At 35.7% G+C, this 7,156-nt stretch overlaps 1 protein-coding gene across 1 annotated transcript in view; it reads left to right on the top strand.

Moving 5' to 3' along the window:
• The first annotated feature begins 2,093 nt into the window (after window positions 1-2,093).
• PGPEP1L (pyroglutamyl-peptidase I like) overlaps window positions 2,094-7,156 on the top strand; it is a 1,609,062-nt gene continuing 1,603,999 nt past the window's right edge. The window contains exon 1 of the mRNA XM_044065895.1: window positions 2,094-2,141. The gene's annotated coding sequence lies outside the window, so the exon portion shown is untranslated. The remainder of the gene's footprint in view (window positions 2,142-7,156) is intronic.

Genomic DNA, 7,156 nt, shown 5'->3' with positions numbered 1-7,156 from the left:
TAACAATCAACTTTTTATTGTCATTGCCACTCACTACCTGTCAGGGTGACAGAGAAGAGGTTAATTGTAAAAATCAATCAGCTTTTTTTGAATAAATAACCTGAAAACAGAGTATTTTAGTATGACATTCATAGCTGCCACTATTCTGTCTTTAACATGTGGAACATTACCTCTCACAGTGTGGATTAAATGAGTAATATATGGAACACCTACTAGGCACTTGCTAAGAAGCTTACAGTATGGTTAATAACTATTTTTTCATACTGACAAAAAATCCTTTTGATGAATTAACATCATTCATTATTAACTACCTTAGGTAGTTATTAAAAATTCATAACAATGAACACGTGCCAAACCTGACCATAGAGCCTGTAATTCTCTAAATGAGGAATATTCCTCATAATGAAGTTCATTTCAGAAATTTGGCAACATACAGCAATGTGCTGTTTATACTATAATTTTAGTCACTTTAAATGTGTTTACCAGTTATTCATTGCATTGCGAAGTTCCTGTACATTTCTGTGTCTTTTGAGGCTGCATAGTTTATCCTAAATAGTACAGCACTGCCACTTATTGTAGCTACTGAATTGTTCCTGAAGGTGCAGCAGTTAACATTTCTGAAGCACAGTACTTGGGTTGTAGATTCAATTCCTTTCAGAGTATCTTCTGTGCAGATGCATATTCTTCCTGCGTCTGTATGGCGGTTTTGCTGGGTACACCGGTTTTATCTCATTTCTCAAAGATATGCTGATAGGTAAAATGGTTATCCTCTCAGTTGACTGTGTGTGTGTGTGTGTGTGTGTGTATGCATCCTACAAAAGACTGGCATCTCTTTCAGAATTATATCCAATTGATTGCATTACTAAGCTTTAGCTTCCCTGTAATCCTGAACTTCTGGTAATACTGACTTTCTTACCAACTTACAACTTCATTCATACCAAACAATTAACTATACTACACTGACTTGCTACCACAGAGCACACCCTTTGGTTATTAACTATATGTGCTTAGTTTCAGTACTTGTGATCAACCACAGTACTCTTCTGAGCTGCCATTTAATTTTCTGAATTAACTCTATGATCTTGTAACTTTGAGCTTCTCCCCTCCTAGCATGCCTAAATTTGGGTCTATATCACCACATCAAATGGTGATAAGTCTGAACGCCCTTTTTTTGAGCCTAAAAGTCTGAAAACCCTAAACAGCGAACTCACAGAACAGCGATTTTTTTCCCCAAGGAAAAAAATCGCTGCTCCATGAAAAAAAAAATCACAACTTTAAAACAAACTGAAGTAAGGGCCTTTGCCCCCCCACACCCCACAATGTGGGGGGCTGTGCCCCCCATACCCCCCTTCTTAAGTATACCAACTCCGAGATTGCACTACAGTGAAGGAAATAGCAAAGCTCCAAAGATGGCTCACCGATTTTTTTCCCCTGCCAAAAAAATCGATGTTCCGTGACTTCGCGGTTTAGGGCTTTCAGACTTTTTGGTTCAAACAAAGGGCATTCGAACTTATCACCATTCGATGTGGTGATATAGACCCCTAAATTCAGCCTCTAGCAGGGATGGGGGGTTGTCACGAAGATGTGTTCTAAGAAAGTGAGTGCTACTTAATATATCTTGGTTGGCAATTTTCAGATAAAAAATGTTTTGCTGACTAGATTAATTGCATGAATGCACAATAACACACACAAAGTGGATAAGTAATCTGATACTAATATGCTGCTAGAGATAAATAATATTAATAAATATAAATTATTAATATCCTCAAAAGTGAAATAATAAAAAACATTATGATGCAAACTACTATACTATACTTTGCTAAAAGCTAAACATGTGACTTTTATGTTTGTAAATCTTTAAATAAAACAAATTTTGTACAAAATAAAAACTGCAGTCAGAGTTAACAAATTAATATAAATAGTATGAAGTAAACTAGCATAGTACAGGTTGCTTTTTTGCTTTTATGCTTATAAATGTTTAAATAAAACAAAATTTGTACAAAATAGTAACTGTAATCAGAGTTAGCCAATTATTTCTTTAGTAATAATTATGATTCTGTGTAATCAACATTTTTTGTTTTCATATAGGCTTTGGTCCTTTTCGCCAACACCTGTCAAATTCCAGTTGGGAAGCTGTGAAGGTATGAATAAAATGCCATAATATGGCCCAGTTGGACTTTCCAGCTAAACAGATGCAACTTAATAAATAAATAAATAAACATTTCAGCTTTTCTGGAAATATCATTTCTCCTTACACTGATACAGATAATGAATGTGCCTCATACTTCCTACTAGATTAGCATAGGAAATGGCTATCTAGTGATATCATATTTAATCCTGGCTCCAGTGTATCATCTCCATTGCTGAACCTTCCCTCTTTAACCTGTATATTTCATATCTTGCAGATATAAAGACAGTGCATTTAAATGCTGGCTATGACAAAAAACAAAAATAATCTTGAGAGTTGGATTTTCCAACATAACTTTGTTACACACGTAGAGTTTATAGCTTAATCTTGATTTCACACTCTATTATCATAGCTTAATCCTGATTTGACATTCCCAGAAATCCTGTTCTCTCATTTTCACATATTTAGATTGACTACAATGACATAGTGGTTAAAGAGAAGTTGTTCTACTCACTAAACTATTATCTCTTTTCTTATAATAGTTCTGTCTTAATAGATCACTTGTTCTAAATACTTGGTAGTGGAATGACTCATTGGTAATCATTAAAAATGCTTTTTCTTCCTAGTACTCCTAGCAATATTTTTGAATTCATGGAACATTTCTCAAAATTGTTTGACAGATTTATATTCAAAGTTTTGTCTTGCATTGCCTTGACTGGAGAGATTCTATGCCAAGTGCAACATCCTACCTGTAGTCTGTGTGGGTCTTCTACAGGTGCTCTGGTTTTATCCCATATCCCAAGTATATGATGCAGGTGAACTGACAAGCCTGTAAAATGCTATAAGTGTGTATGCCAATTTCAAAGTAAGATGAGTTTATTTGTCTAGTACCCATTATTTTCTAAGATAGGGCCTGGATTCACTGCAGCCCAAGCTCAGATTAAATTAATAGTCAGAGAATTAATTGATTATTTTAATATAACTTTACTTTAAAGTAATAGCTCTTCTGTTAAATGGACCTCCAGAAAATGGATGAATGGATGGATGGATGGATGGATGGATGGATGGATGGATGGATGGATGGATGGATGAAAGTCTTAAATATAAAGGACTATGAATTAATAGCTTTCTTAATTATGTAGATCACCAGTGTAGACTTCAATGTGACTTCTTATATTGCCAGTATGGATTTCATGCAAATAATCTCAGAAATCACATGGTCCAATACTGGTTGGCAAACATTCTACTCTAAAATGGGTAGTCACTGATAAAACAAAGAATATAACTAGTGTTTCTTTGTCCATGCTTTAGTCATGGTGATTACTGTGCTCTAACCCTTACTTTTATTAGCAGGAGAGTAAAAACATAATCTGTTTCATAATTTAGGTGAGTCAAAATAAATTGCGTATACTTTCTTCCCTCTTTCATCTCTTCAGTCTTAATACAAAAATGCCAGATTAAACACTTGGTGATTAAAGGTAAACTGAGAAGTAAAACAAACTGACAACACAGATTTCATCTCAGTTAATAACTTATTTAATTATAACCTTTTTCATCAGTTTCTAGTAATTGGTCTCTTCAGAATGAAGACACATTTGAAAACAAAAATACATTTTTAAATAACCACTTAAAGACAACTTGTTTAGTAACCACTAATCAAGTTCAATATATTTTATAAACTAACAATCTTGTTAAAAAAAACATTTGATAAAGTGACTTAGAATGTACTCATAAATATTTATTAGAAATAAATCAATAAACTTTAGAAAATGCTAACTTTTAACTAAAAAATGAATCATTAAGACCAGGTAATCAGTCAGATGGCATTCAGTCTGATCTGCCACTCTGCTCCCAGTTTTTTCCAAAATAATATTCCAGTTAATACATTTGAAATTCACTGCAACAGTATCCAATACAAAAAAAAGAAAACTTTCAAAAATAATCCCATAGAAGAGAATGCCTCTAAATAGAGCATTTTAATTCTCATAATGCAATACAGTGTTTGGAAATTCTTTGATTTAAACATCAGGCTTATGAATGTAAAAGCTTTGTGTGGTTGATAGCTGGCAGAATGCACTACACCAATGGAAGCACATGCATGTCTTTTGTTTGCTGTAATGATCTTATCATAGCCTTCTTATATAACTGTTAAACTTCAAGATAACGTGGAGGCGGACCAGCCTGTCCACTCCTATACTAGTAACCCCCAAGGAAAGGATCCTACCAAGTTATTACCTCTTGAACCATCACTTTACCATTTCAATTTCCTACGATTGATTACTAACACCGTGGCCTAGAACCTAATTGGGGTTGTTTTAGCTTACCTTTACACAGATTTAACTTCAGAGTTTACTATAATCTATCAGTTTACCATAAATTAGAATTATTAACCCATCAATAAACCTAACATTATCAAAACTAATAAATTTGGGATGCTCTTCCCACCTGGCCAACATCCCTCCCTATACCTATCAAGAACTGGTCTACCCATATTCCCAATAAAGTCTATTCCTTACTGTTTATTTAATTACTGGCTACCAATTCTGTCATCTGGCACCAAATTCCAGTACTTCCATTCTATCTCAAAACAAATCTTGAACTATACCCAATCTATCAAACAGATACAACCAAACTCACCAGCTGATTAAATCAATACTCGAACAGATCAAAGTGCCGCTCTTAATACATTCAGTTGAGGTTTTTCACTAAAAGAACCAGTACATATCTCAATCATGGCATCACTCTATCTACAAGATATTCCTCAGTGATCACCCCCAACATTCCATACAAAAATACCTATACCAAGGTTACGTATAACATTACATGTAACCAGAGCTAAAACCCACAATACAATCATCCTCAAAAAGAAGCATCCTCTAAAGTACCGTTTAACATTATGCAGTTGAACTTTTTATACTACCTTCCTGAAGCATCTAATTACCATGCCATAATTTTGAACCAAAGCTCAACTCCCCATGGCTACAGAAAACCACTAAGTCAGAAATGAAAACCAGGGATAAAGCCTGGGACAATGAAAACCAAAACCCCTCACTAGACAGAAATTCCTAGAACTACAATAGAATAAAGCTAATAAAACAGGACAAATTCCAATACTACCAGTCTGCCCTAGACTCCTCACAACCAGCCCCAAACAATTCTGGTCCTCCATAAACTCCATCCTCCACCCAGGTAAAGTCAGTTCCCTCCTCCTAACATCCCTCACTCCTCAGAAAATATTGCTACCTCATTCAACACACATTCCAAAACCTACTAACTAGCTCAAACAACACAACCCTCCCTCCAACCCACACCTTCAACTAGTAATCTCCCCACTGCCTTCTTTTTCTCCTGTACCTACCTCCAACATAAAAAACTCTTAACTAAACTTAAACCCACCAAATTAGCAGCAGACAACCTCCCAAGTGTACTAACATTTTCCCCCCTATTAATACTTTTTATTCTATTTTTAAGTATGCACAGTGTCATTTCATCTCCTAGCCTTTTCCACTTAGGATTTTCAGCTAGGTGAGTCATTCAATCTATACTTCAGAAAAAATGTCATCTGAGATCAATCTTTCAATCTCAATATCTTGGTACAAAGTTTCAGTAACAGATACATCAATAAAACCTTTGACTAATCTTTTCATGCAGGGAATTCTACAGCAAACACATGCTCCTATTAGGAGTATACCCACACAAATGGCAATCAGAATATTCATTAGGATGGAACCCCACCCCCCAAATAGATTCTGGAAAAAGTCCGTCAGTGGGTTTGGGTCTGGTTCAGTCATGGCTGATACTTGCTGAATTACCTCTAGGTGGTTATTGATCTCATGACGATTGTCAGGAATATAAGCACAGCATTCTTCTTTGATAAGCGCGCACGTATCACCTCTCGCCGCTAGGGTGAAGTCAAGAGCCATTCGATTTTGTAGCACAACAGTTCTCATTGCATTCAGTTCATCAGTCACCAGTTCTAGGGTGGAAAAAGTTGCATTACTCATTACTTGAGAAGTTTCGACAACTTCCTCAGCTCCCAGATCGATTTGACTGCTCCATAGGCTGGGAATATTCCTGCCCAAGATATAACACTGTCACTCAAGTCCATATGAGTCAATTAAACTTTGTCTTTTACTGAATTGTGGTCTTTCCAGCCAGCTTCGATCTTTCCGACTGGATTCACAGGTTTTTAACTGGACCTTCGGGTTTCGGCTGCTTCTCTCACGTTTATCTTACCCAAAGGTAATTCTGCAGTATGTCTTATTGCGGAACCAAATAACCCAAAAACAACTGCGGACCAATTCTCAGGTAACCATTTATATGCCTTTTTCCCACAAATAAAATAACAGTTTTCTACTTTAGTACTAATACGCATCAGCCCTGCATGAAACATTTTCTGATCTATAACTGACAATTGTTTAAACAAAACTGGATTTTTGTGAATGTCATTTATAGTTGTTTTCAATGAGTTCAAATGCGAGTCATAATTAGTATTGCATAAAGTATTGCCATTACCATTCTTAATATAACATCGGTAAGATATGGTTATATTACAATTGCTCCAGCCCACCTGGAGGGTGTCATTTTTGTAAAAACATACAACTCCTTTTTGTGTAACAGGTAAAAATAAAGCTATTTTGTCCTGTGATCTCACAGTTCCTGTATCAAAAAGTAAATTCTCCCAAGTCTCATTTATCCCCAAAGGGACAGGGGACATTATCAGTCCTCCATATGCTGTTGGTATAACTGTACAAACCCAGCAATTTGAAATGTTCATAGTCTCTGCATATACACGTTTCATGGCTAGGTATGTGTTAAAATTTGGATGCCAGTCTATAGGCGTTTCATCACGCCTTCCCACTTTCACTTGTGTGGTTGTGTGTAGGATAAACCACAACAAGAGGAAAATTGTCACAATTACAGTCAACAAAATGATTATGCAACATCTCTGGGGTTGATCTAAATTTCTATTCGCTTTGTTTTTGGCCATCTCGGTCTGGTTGTGTATCAGTCACAAAGTTTTTATCA

The sequence above is a fragment of the Protopterus annectens genome, chromosome 3.part0 (genome assembly GCF_019279795.1).
Source record: "Protopterus annectens isolate FY-2018-M chromosome 3.part0, PAN1.0, whole genome shotgun sequence".
In the NCBI taxonomy this organism is placed as follows: Eukaryota; Metazoa; Chordata; order Ceratodontiformes; family Protopteridae; genus Protopterus; species Protopterus annectens.
This window is presented reverse-complemented; position numbering and strand designations above follow the sequence as displayed.